This window comes from Pseudonaja textilis, chromosome 3 (assembly GCF_049901715.1).
Source record: "Pseudonaja textilis isolate UNSWEBS1 chromosome 3, rPseTex1.2, whole genome shotgun sequence".
Classification (NCBI taxonomy): Eukaryota; Metazoa; Chordata; class Lepidosauria; order Squamata; family Elapidae; genus Pseudonaja; species Pseudonaja textilis.
In genome coordinates this window covers 74,076,355-74,089,192 of record NC_141992.1, presented here as the reverse complement: position 1 = coordinate 74,089,192, position 12,838 = coordinate 74,076,355, and positions in this window count along the sequence as shown.

Genomic DNA, 12,838 nt, shown 5'->3' with positions numbered 1-12,838 from the left:
CTATTGATTTTGCAGAAGCCTGTGTTCTGACCTAGGCTTCCCAAGATCATGAAGTAGACTCCTCATCCCAGTAAAACCCCTTTTATTTAGGTTAAATTCCACTCCAGCGAAGTCCCAGCAGTCTTTCATGAGATTTCACAACTACACCTTTATTAGGCTTGCAGAGTTGCCAAGCCAGTATCTTCCAAACGCCATACTATAGCAGAAATTACTTGGCAAGAAGTCAGGAACAGATCTTCACCCTAATGAATTGAACTAATTGTCTCCTGCAAACACCACTCCCCTTTTGCTCTTTATTCCCTATGGGAGGGACCATTCACTGTCTACCTGTGCCCTTACTCCCAAATTGACCCTTGTTCCTTAACTGTTCCCTTCTCCTGGCAGCTCTGTGCATGCACACACTAGGAACAGGCTCCAGCTGTTCTTCTGAACCACTGATCTCCAACTCCAAAGGCAGCTGTTAACTGTCAGATGGCCCTGGCTCCATCTTTGCCTCTGACGCAGAGCATTTGTCAGAGCCTTCCCCAGACTCCAGGACTGGCCCATGTTCCTCCCCAACCTCCTCACTTTCCGAGTCTGCAGCCAGCTCCACTGGCGAGCCACAACAGCTGGCTATGAAAGTTGCAAATAACAACATGACCTGTCATAAATTCAAGCCAGTTTCCAAACTCCCGAATTCTGATTATGTGATCATGAAGATGCTATAAGTTAGAGGACCAGTTGTAAGTTATTTTTTACAGTGTAATTCATCGTAATTTTGAATAGTTGTTAAATGGTTATGTTGAGAACTACCTGAAGTCCCAGATATGTTCCTTAAATGTTTCATTTTCTAATGAAAATATTAAAGAATATATTTTTATTAATATGCAGTCACAATCATTTGTCTTTTATCCAGTAGGAACTTACAATAATGAAAATAGAAAACTAATGCTTGTCAGTTCTTCTTCTTTGCTGATGAATTCCCAGTTTCCTTGACAGCCTTGTGACTTCAGACCCGAGAAATTCAATGTTTTTAGAATGATAGAATTTATTATCATGTATCTAGTCAATGAAGCAGCAAAAAAAATGATTCTTATACTAATCCTTGAACCTCTTTTGTAGCCAGTGAAGTTACTGACAGACCTCTTTTCTAATTCTCATGCAGAGAAAAAATGTTAAGTCATAGGCCCCGATTGTAAAGGACCCCAACTTTATGAACACCCAATTGCACTACAACTTGCTGCATTGACTCCTTCCTATCAAGGATGAAGCTATTTTATGCATTTGTCTTATGCTATTCTATGCAATTTTATTATAATCTTGTGTTTTCCACTTTTTCTTATCAAAAACAATTTGTTAACATCAAAAAGAGTGAATGATGGCAATAAAGAACAAATTTAAGAAAAATTAAAACTATCTAATTCATTGCAGTGATGTTTATAGCCTTATTACCTATTTGTTCTCAGATGAGAGATTACATACGAATGCATATATCCATTCCATAATGAACTTTCTCACTGAAAATTTTGTAATCTGAGATTTCCGTTATTATAGCAACTGCTCTATAAAAACAAGAGTAACTTCCTTATACAGTACTTTATCAAAAATCAGAATGCCGATTTAGTTGAGTCATACAATGTGAACTACATAAAGAATGCTTAGGCATCTGGTTGCTAGGTCGAAGCTCCTGCTTCATGGTAGCAGGAATGAATTAGAGTAGCCTGCTTATCAGAGGAACAAAGGGCTAATTTCCCCACCAGTCTAGTATGTTGTCTAATACATTTTTGACACACATTTTCTGTAAAATTATAGAGTTTTGGGTATTGGCATGTCTGTGCACTTTAATTTTGAATCAACATTATCAACTTCAGACCTAGATGTATCTTTGAGGGAAGATTAAGTTTTAGAGGGAGGGAGGATTGTACAGGTGATAAAGACTGGAAAATTATATAACATTTCTCCAAGTACAGTCTCAGGATTGGGGAGTATAATTTTCTTGTCTATTCTTTCATACTCTAATTATCTTAGTCCTTACTCCTTGCATGGATATTGCTGTACCTGCCACATTACCTGTTTTTTACACTGTATGTCAGGATTTTTCCCTTTTGGTATTTGGGATATTTTGCTCTGTTCTACAATTCAGTAAGAGCAATTGATAAGGTCTGAATGCCTTTTCCCATTAAAAGTAATTATTTAATTAAATAATGTGCTATGTAAAAGAGTTAACATTCAGATTAGCTTGTTTATGCTGTAGACAACCTGTGACCTTTTCGGTCATTCTTCTTTCCACATATAAGTTTTTCCATTTCCCCTCATCTCACAATACTCAGGTGAGCCCAGGTGAAGCCTCTTGTCCCCATCCTCCACTGACCTGAGGAACCTTTGCCACTTTGCTAGGGGCGGGATAATTTTCTTACAAGATTCCTCAATGCCTTCAACAATGGCAGAGTTTCTAGCATACTGTCCTCATTAGGAATGTCTTAAAAATTCAGGATATGTGCAGAGATATGTCTGCCTTGATAATAGCTCATGTTGAACTAGCACAGTCAGATATCAGGAACTGACCACAGGAAATGTTTTATGAAATTTTATATTATATCAGAAAATACTTCACAGTAATGTTTGTATCATAAAATGTTTTATTAAATTTGCAAGTTTCAATTCCACAGGAGTTCCAGATTTTGAACACATTAAGTCAGCCCATCTGAGGCATCTTGGTTCAAAACGTTTTGCCCTATGATGAATCACTTCACACAGTTAATGGTTATGCACGAGACTTTTAGTAGTATACAGATGATTCATAACAATGAATAACCACACAGAGGCTGAGCAAGAGAGATAATATATGAGCAGCTGTTGCCCTTTTAGCTTGCTTTTCCCCCCCATCCTGCCTCTAAGATGTCATGCAAAGAGGGAGAAACACTCAGAAATTACTTATGTAGAAGCAACTGCTTCATCTACATAATTGGACAGCTTTCCCCTCTTTTGAAATGATGGATCTCCTGAGATCTGAAGAGTTCAGAAATGTGCATATAGTTTGATAAAGTTTAAATTGATCTTTCTAACATTATTACCCATCTGTGTATTTTGATTTATCCTATTCCCTTAAGAATAATTTCAAAGATAATAGTCTAGAAATACAATTTCATATCCATAGAATTATCTAAGTTTATGTGGTTTTCCTCAATGAAGGAATAGGTAAGACACATGCATCTCATTTGGTCGCTGTTTTCTCTTCTTCACTAAACAGACCATGGTTTCACAAGATCACTATACGTATTGTTTTGAATACTCAAGGTCTCTACTGCTATAGTCATAATTCACAAACCTACTGACCAAATAAAAAGCAAAGCCCCAAAGGTAAATATTTTATTTTTATTTTATTTATTTGTCAAGTGATTATAAGATAACAGGTATAAGTATAAACATAGTTATGAATACATGAAATGGATACATATAAGAAAAATAAAAAGAAACAATAGGACAGGGACAGTGCGCTTATGCATGCCCCCTATAGACTTCTTAGGAAAAGGGTGAGGTCAATAGTAGATAGTCTAAGGCTAAAGTTTTTGAGGTTTGGGGAAGAAACCACAGAGTCAGGTAGAGTATTCCAGACATTGACCACTCTGTTGCTGAAGTTGTATTTTCTGCAATCAAGTTTGGTAAAATATAAGAAAGAAATATGAATGTTACCTTAAAATGTATATGATTCTGTTAGACTTCATGTTCTTTTCCAGAGAAAAACTACAAGGGAGAAAAAGATATAATAGCTGCAGAATGTATTTTGAAGATTATGAGAAACCCTCTGTCTGAAAATATTCTTACTGAAGTTCACCAAGATGTATGCTTTTATGTTTCTTTGAAAAGACTAGCTACAGTAAGTAGTCCTACAAGAAAAATAAAGGAGGAAGTGTCTGAAAGGTGTTTTTTTTCCCTTCGTCTTGAAAAGGCAACTGGGCTGTTTTTTTCTTTTTGAGGAAGTGCTCAACCTATAGTAAAGAATAACTGGAAAATAAGCAGTTTAAAAATGGTTTTGCTCCTTTCTTTCAAAATAGAATGGGAATTGTTGTGTAGAAAATAATATATTATTCTTACCATTGTCATAATCAGGAGTAACAACCTTTGTCAAAAATAGGCTTTCCCATATCACTATCATTTCTTTTCTCCAAATTCTCACAAAACAGTTCGATAATTTTCTGCCTTGAAATATTGAAAAGATTCTTAAAAATCCATGAGCTAGTTAGCCACCTTCATTTGAACAAAAGGATGAAAAAAAAAAACTTTAATCCTTTTTCCTGCTCCTGAACTATCCTTGAAAAAACATTCTTCTTGAAAAAATATTATTTTTAATCTTCAAAGGATTAAATCTCCTATCTATACTTTTAGTTCACATTTCATACGTTTGTTTTCTTATTTACAAAACAAAAACACCCTAAAAAGCATTTGCTATGAGAAACAACTTTTGAGCTGTAAAAGTCTCTTTTCTCCTGCATTTTATATTCTCTTATAAGTTGTAAAGATAAAAGGGTATTGTGCTAGGGTTTTTGAAAACTGGTACTTTTTCCTGTATGTCTAGCCATGATTGTGTGTGGCTATGACAGCGGGAGGAGGCTGAAAGGGGAAGATATCTCCTGAACAATGTAGAAGCCAGAATAGGCTGCAGATGGTGAGCCAAAAGATAGAGGCAGGAAAAGTTCACAAATACTGCTGAGTTGCACCCAGGAAAAAGACAGAAACAACTTCGTTCCAGGTTCAGATAAATCATCACAGAACTAGAAAAAAGAAATCCGTTTTGGAAGTGGGTTTTTTTAAATTCCAGCAAAGAACCGTCATAGTTTGTACCATTTGTCATAAATTTCTGTAATCAGTTTGTTTGTCTGTGTCCTTCAGCAAAACTCTGGCTCTGCACAATTAAAATCAATAACCTACATTTGAACTTTCTTCTTCCCAAGCCTGAAGCTTTTCCCCACTGCTGAGTTAAATTTCTATTCACCCATCCCTTAAGTCAGCAAATCTGTATGATCATCAAATATACTATATACTATATATTATATATATTACTAGTCCCTGCATTACTGCCTCCATTTTGGCTATCTGAAGAATTGGGATATTCTGATTTCATATGTGCCAGGCATGTTAAGCAAAATGGTTAATTAAATGCCACAGTTTGCCAATGTTATTCTCTTCTACTTTTGACAAGATATAAACCATAAGTACATTCTCAGAAAAGTCATAGGAAAAAAACATCAAGTGCTCAGTATGTTTGAACATTTTTTCTCAAATGCTAATATGTTCTTAAAGTTTTGGTGTGATGATTTTCTATTTTTAAAATTATATTCCATGAAAAGCATTGATTCTGCTGCTCTAAATCTATATAATACAACATGGCACGAGCTAAATGTAATATTTTTCTTACTTAAAAATAATGTAAAGATATTTACATTATTAATTTAAATATTTGAATCAAAATTGGATGCATAAATTGTATCAATGCAACTGAAAATTCATGGAAGAGAAAGAGAGTGGGCAAATATCTCACTGAATGCATTAGGAATGCATGGTTGAGAGGAGGAATTTTACTCTTTGTCCTCCCTATAGTTCAATCTGTCTTCCACAATTATAGTTTGCATTTAGAGAATAGCCTCTATCCATGTCAATTAACACAATCTACAACTGACTTTAACTTCTTGGCACAAACATACATATTACAAGCTTTACTAAATCAAAGTATGGTCCCATTCTAAGCCAGGGTACTATTTCTGAGTCTGGCCAAGTATTTCCAAGGAAAAGTGAAATAAAACTGTGGTGAAATCTGACCCAGCTTTCAATATTCAAGATGGCTAAGCACATAGATGCTGTGGCTGGGCGCTCCTTCTTTATGTACACTGAAGATGGTTTAATTTCATTGTACAAGGTGCAATGACAATAAAGTAAATTAAACTAAATTAAACTAAACTAAGAACAAATGTATATTGCCAAAAGAAGTATCATAAAGGTAAATTGCTGAGATTATAAAAAACATGGAAATAGAGAAAACTGACAACAGAAAACCTCCATCAAATTTGCTTGTCTTGGATTTGTAGCAGATCTGGATTCTAAGTGAACTATTTTCTTCAAATCAAATTGAAAGTTTTCCAATTCCTACTGCACTGGATTTTAAAAAAACTGTGGTAGTTTTTAAAAAATGGTACCTGTGGTATTAAAAAAAAAGATAAGTAATTCCTGTAATTTGATTGTGTTGTCAACATTTCAGCTTTCTTTTTCCAAGAAAGACTTTTCAACAATATAATCAATGGTTTTGGAGCTGTTCTCTTTGTAACTGGACTTTCTTGTTTTTCTTTGGACAAGTTTTGCTTTTCATCCAAAAAGCTTCTTCAACTCTGCTGAATAACTGAAGAAGCTTCTTGGATGAGAAGCAAAACATCTTCAAAGAAAAACAAGTTACCTCTTGAAAAAGCACCTTTGGCTCAACGATTACCAGGATGACTAAGAATCTCCATCTCTTTATAACATAATTTTGATGGCTTTTCTACCCTTCCCTTTCTTACTCTTTTAATGATAATAGTATTGTGCTTTTGGGTTTTGTGCTGGTCTCTTAAAGCTACGGTATATATTTGTAATATTCTTTTGATTATCAGTTTAGCATAATATAATAAAGGGAATAATTTCAATACATTTAAGATGTTATGAATATGTAATAAATTTGAAAACCGATACAAAATTCCAAAGTTAAGTCACATTTATTTTGGTTATGTATTGATGGTTAACCTTTTAACATTTTTAAGTCATTGTACCTTTTCCTTTGTAATTTAATTAAAATCTTTATATAGTTCTGCTCCATTGTGAGGGTTTTCTACAAAGGTTTTTTATAATTAAAATTACATATTTATTTGAAGAAGTGTATTAAATTTTGAAAGAGGGACTAGTATGACTAATAACTGACAGGCAGTGGGTAGAGGGGTTGCAAGATTAAATTAGAATAACACATTTAAACAAGTTATTTTTAAGGAACGTTTATTGCTTTTTCAGAAGAGCTTTTTCAAGAGTGCTTGAATTTTGTCAAGTGCTTGAATTTTGATCATATGACCATGGGGATGCTGTAATAGTTGTAAGTGCAAGGACCCATTGTAAGTCACTTTTTTCATGCTGTTGTAACTTTGAACAGCTGCTAAAGTAATGGCTATAAGTTGAGGAATGGCTTTGAAGGGATGAAGACAGTACTCCATTGTGCAACTTCCCCAATACTTATTCAACTTGTGGGTTGCCTAAGGTAGTACAAATCATTCTTTTGTCCCAACATGCAACCTCTTGCCCTATAATTGTCAGCTGCTCATCATAGATATACAATAAGAGTAAAATTCAAACCATGTTGAATGGTTAACCTGCCGCAAAGTATTTTAGTTTCAATAGATAATGGATTTATTAACATATCCTATAGTTATTAAGAAATTTTCATTCTTAGGACTTTGCCACATGATTAAGGTATGACTTCCCCACATGAATAAGATATATTAAAAGATTTCTAACCACCTATGGAGATACAGACACTTCCTTAACATCTCATGAATATATGACAATATGTACTTTCTTTTATTAATTTTTTTAAAATAACTATCTTAGGAACTCTGTTAAAATGTTAGGTAAGTACGATTGTTTTTCCAATATTTTTCATATTCTCTTTTAAGTGTATTGGGGAAAATGGGCGTTGGTGCTTACCTGACACGCCATTTTTCTCCGAGCTGCGAGGAGCATCCAGAGAGTGGGTGGTGCTTCAGTCTCTGCACTGGTAGGCTAAGCTTAATTTTGAGGAATGCTCCTCCTCCTCCACGTGACTCCACCGTAGCGTTCCCCAGTTTTGCGAAGACGAGAGGAAAAAAATTCGTGCTCTCATCCTAACTAGCTAAAGGTTCATTGGCCGAAACAAGATCCCACCAGACGGTGACAGATTAGGGTGGGGCTGGATGCTCCTCGCAGAGAAATGGCGTGTCAGGTAAGCACCAACGCCCATTCTCCTTAGAGCTGCTCGGAGCATCCAGAGAGTGGACATACCAAAGCTGGGCCTGTCCTACGGGCGCCGTCTGGTCTGTAGTCCCTTCGGGTTCTCTAACAACCCTCTGTAGAACCCTTCTGCCAAAGGAGGCCTCAGCAGAGGCATACGTGTCAATCTTGTAGTGTCTGATAAAGGGTGACGGGGAGGCCCACGTCGCTGCCCGGCAGATTTCGTTTATTGGAGCCTGGGTGGCCCAGGAAGCCGAAGTTGCTGCACTCCTGGTGGAGTGAGCCGTGATACCCCTGGGTACCTGGAGGGCCTGTGACTGGTATGATCTGGCAATGGCCGCCCTCAAGCCCTTGTGTCTTGAGTTGAAAGGAAATAAACAGGGCCTCTGACTTTCGAAAGGCTCCTGTGCGTTTGATATAAACACGCAAGGCACGCTTCACATCCAGAATGTGCCATTGCCTCTCCCTTTCCTGTGATGGTCTGGGGCAAAAATTAGGGAGGATAAGTTCCTGAGCCCTGTGGAAAACCGAATTGACTTTGGGCAAAAAGGAAGGGTCAGGACGGAGGACCACTTGATCAGGGTGAAAGACACAAAGGTCTTTCCTAATGGATAGTGCAGCAATCTCTGATATTCTATGGGCTGATGTGATCGCTACAAGGAAGACTACCTCGTATGAAAGAAACTGAAGAGAAACCTCCCTTAAGGGTTTGAAGGGGGGGTTTGTGAGTGAGGTAAGGACCCTGTTAAGGTCCCAGGTTGGGTACCGGTGGAGGGTCAGAGGGTGTAAATTTGTGGCCCCCCTCAGAAAAGCCCGAATACGGGGATGATGGGAAAGGGACCCGGTCTCTTTACAGGAGATGACCGTTGATAAGGCTGCTACCTGTCGCCTTAATGTATTAGGGCAGGGGTCCCCAACCACTGGTCCCCGGACCGGTACCGGTCCGTGGAACAATTTCTACTGGGCCGCCGGTTTGCTGGGCGGCGCCATCTTGTTTTGATGAAAAAGTGCTTCTGGTGAGCTTTTCCGGGTAGAAAGCGGCATTTGGGTGCTGAAAGAATCCTCGCGCCTTAGTTTCATCAAAGGGGGGCAGCTTCGAACAAAACTAAGGCACGAGGATTCTTTCAGCATGCATGGCAAGGCGAGCTGAGCGACCGTCCCGAAGCCGTCGTGAAGCCCATCGACACAGGTACAAAGGAGGAGTTGAGGGTGGCTGGGAGAAGCGGGGGATGGCTGGCTGGCCGGTCGCTCGGTTTGCCTTGCCATGCGTGCTGACGCCGGTACCGGGCCGTGGATGATTTTGTGATGCCGGTACTGGGCTGTGGCACAAAAAAGGTTGGGGACCACTGTATTAGGGGACAGCCCCTTGCTGAGTCCCTCCTGCAGAAATTCAAGAATTTGGGCAATGGAAGGAGCAGTTGGGTCAATTTGAAGGTTGACACACCATTTACGAAAAATGGACCAAGTGGCGTCGTAGAGTCTTATGGTTGAGGGCCGTCTGGCTGCTAATATAGTGTCAATGACCCTGCTAGATAGGTTTTCCCTCTTCAAGTGGTCCCGCTCAACCTCCAAACGGCTAGTTGGAGCCATTGGGGGTCTGGGTGGAGAAGGGGTCCTTGAGACAGGGAGATCCTGTCTGCTGGGATCCTCCAGGGAGGGGCCACTGATAGGCTGCGGAGGTCTGCAAACCAAGGATGTCTGGGCCAGTATGGTGCTACAAGAAGCAGTTCCGCTTTCTCGTGAAGTATCTTTTGTATGACTCTGGGCACCTGCGCCGGGGGGGAATGCATAAAGTAGTCCCCGGGGCCACGGGCAACGTAAGGAGTTGTGGTTCTCCGCCCCCTGGGATGGGAATCTTGAATAGAACCTTGGAAGTTGGGTGTTGAGGGGGGAGGCAAACAGGTCCACTACCGGTTGACCGAAGATGGAAGCTGCCTCCCTGAACAGTGATGGGTGGAGGCGCCACTCCGACTGGTCTATGGAGGCCCTGCTCAACCAGTCTGCTTGGGTGTTTGATGTTCCCGATATGTGATCTGCCCTGAGGGAAAGGAGGTGGGACTCCGCCCAACGGCAGAGGCGCTCGGCCTCCCTCATCAAGAGTAATGAGTGTGTGCCCCCTTGTTTGTTGATGTAGGCTTTGGCTGTGATATTGTTTGTGAGGATGAGGATGTGGTGGCTGCGTACCTGAGGAAGGAAGCTGCGGAGGGCTAGGTGGAGGGCGTGAAGTTCCAGCCAGTTTATGTTGCATAGTTGTTCTGTCGCTGACCATCTGCCCTGTGATGTGTGGGACTGAACATGAGCGCCCCATCTGAACAGACTGGCGTCTGTGGTGACGGTGAGCCTTGGGGGCTCCTTGAGGAGGCAGCCCTTGTTGATGGACGATTTGCTCCACCAAAGGAGGGACGTGAGGACCTTTGGTGGAACCCTGACCTTACGTTTTGAATTGCTTGATCCGGTTCTTTGGTACGGGAGCAGGAACCACTGGAGGGATCTGGAGTGTAAACGAGCCCAGGGAACAATGGAGATACAAGAGATCATTTTTCCCAATAACTGAGATAGTTCCAGAAAGGAGACCTTCCTAAGACGCCTGACGGTTCTGATTTCTGGATACTGAGAAACCTATCCGGTGATAGGAACACCTTCCCTCTCAGAGAGTCAATCACCGTTCCCAGGTGGGTTATTCTGGTGGAAGGGGATAACTGACTTTTCTTCCAGTTAATAAGGAACCCATGTTCCTGGAGAGAGGCTAGAGTGACCTGGGTGTCCCTCACTGCTTGATCTCTAGAGTGGGATAGGATGAGAATGTCGTCTAGGTAACAGTGTAGGCGCACCAGGAGGGTTCTGAGGTGGGCAGCTAGTGTGGTAAGGACCTTGGTAAAGGTTCTGGGGGCGGAGGCTAAACCAAATGGAAGTGCCACGTATTGGAAGTGGAGGTTATTGTAACAGAAGCGTAGAAACTTGTAATGGGAAGGTCGAATTGCTATGTGAAGGTATGCCTCCGTGAGGTCAATGGATGACAACCAGTCCCCCTGCCTAGTTCCCAATAGGATAGACTGCAATGTGTGCATCTTGAACTTGCGATAAACCAGATAGCGGTTAAGCCGCTTCAAGTCCAGAATCACTCTCCATCTCCCCGAATGTTTTGGGACTACAAACAGATGGGAGTAGAAGCCCTGCCCTCGTTGAGAGTGAGGGACAGGTTGGATGGCCCTTATGTCAATTAGGTGCTGGATGGCTGAGTCCATGAGGCTGCGGTTAGTGCGGTTCTTGGAGAGAGGGCATGGCATGAAGAGATTGGTGGGGGGAATTGGAATTCGAGGGCAAGGCCGAACCTGATGGTGTCCCTAACCCAGGCGTCAGAAGTAGAGGCATCCCACTGGTTGGCGAAGCTTTAAGATGCCCGCCAATGGGAATTGGGTCATGTGGTCTATCTGGAGAGCTGAAAGGGCCAGCTGCCAGATCCCCAAAAGGGCCTCTTGTAGTTACCGCCCTTTCTGTTTCTGTCTGAGGAGTCGGACCTATCCTGGGGTTGACCGGACCCAAAGGGGGGGGGGGGCTTTGAAACCTAGGAGAGAAGGAGGCCTGGTAAGAGGGCCATCTGAGAACATGTCGGGCAGAGAAAAAAAGACTCAACAGTTTTATAGATAGATGATATATATATGATTTGAAATAATACTGATACACAGAAGACTGGTTCTACACAATACTTTTGAAAAAACATACAAAATATTTTTCAAACACACAGCTAAATCTGCGTAAACAGTGTAAAAAAACTGCAGCAGTTGAATGTTATAAAATCTTACATATATAATTTGTTCAGATTCAAAATGGCATTCCTAGAATCTACTGATGAACACTCCTTGTTCTGCTCACAGCAATAGCACTTAGACTTATATACCGCTTTATAGTGCTTTACAGCCTTCTCTGAGTGGTTTACAGAGTCAATAACTAGAGAAGTTATAATCAAATTTACTTCAGGTGAAGTTGATCACAATATTTCTTTTTAAGTCTTTGTGCACAATTAGCATTTTTAAATGATGAGGCTTGACAGTAATCAGCTAGATCTCATTTCCTGATAGAAACATAGTAGATAACTGGTCCAAAATCTTTGCCGTAAAACAAGTGCTATGAAACAAGTGCTACTCAAAGAGTAAAACATTTAATAACCAGCAACCATTCTTGGAGGTTAGAATTATTATAGCATTAAGCACATCCAAATCATGTATTATATAGATTTAATCATTAAATTATATCAAGAATTGCAGCTCTTATCTTTGATAATATTGAAGATATTAGAAATTCCTCATAATTTTTTTTATACAGTTTTTATGCAAAAAAATTCTATAATTTTGGTAATTGCATTCCCACGTTTAGTAGATTGGCTTCTAGAACAGAAATCTTTGAGCAGGTAATTATTATTTTTTACTTATACATACTATGCCTTTATTTTTCAATTCAACTTTTCAAAGAAAACTGCTGCATATATAGGTAGCTAATTAAGCCTGGAATTTACCTGACTCAATTTTATGTCCACTTTTACAACAGTTAATGTAATCATTAAGCAACGAACGTCATTAGGCAAATGTTTTTTTATGATTTCTGCCAGAACAAAAACATAGTAAATTGTGGTCATGTGATGCAGGGTGCTGCAACTGGCTGTAAATGCAAGCTGGTTGCCAAGCATCTAAACTGCAATCATGAGATCACTGGGAAAGGTGCAGCAGTTACAACTTTGAGGACAGGTTGTAAGTTTTAAAAAAATAATATTGAACAGTTATTAAGTGATGGGTCATTAACTGTGGATTACCTGCATATTTCTCACTGGGAAGAATTACTCGCTTGGGTTTTTCAACAAAAGTTC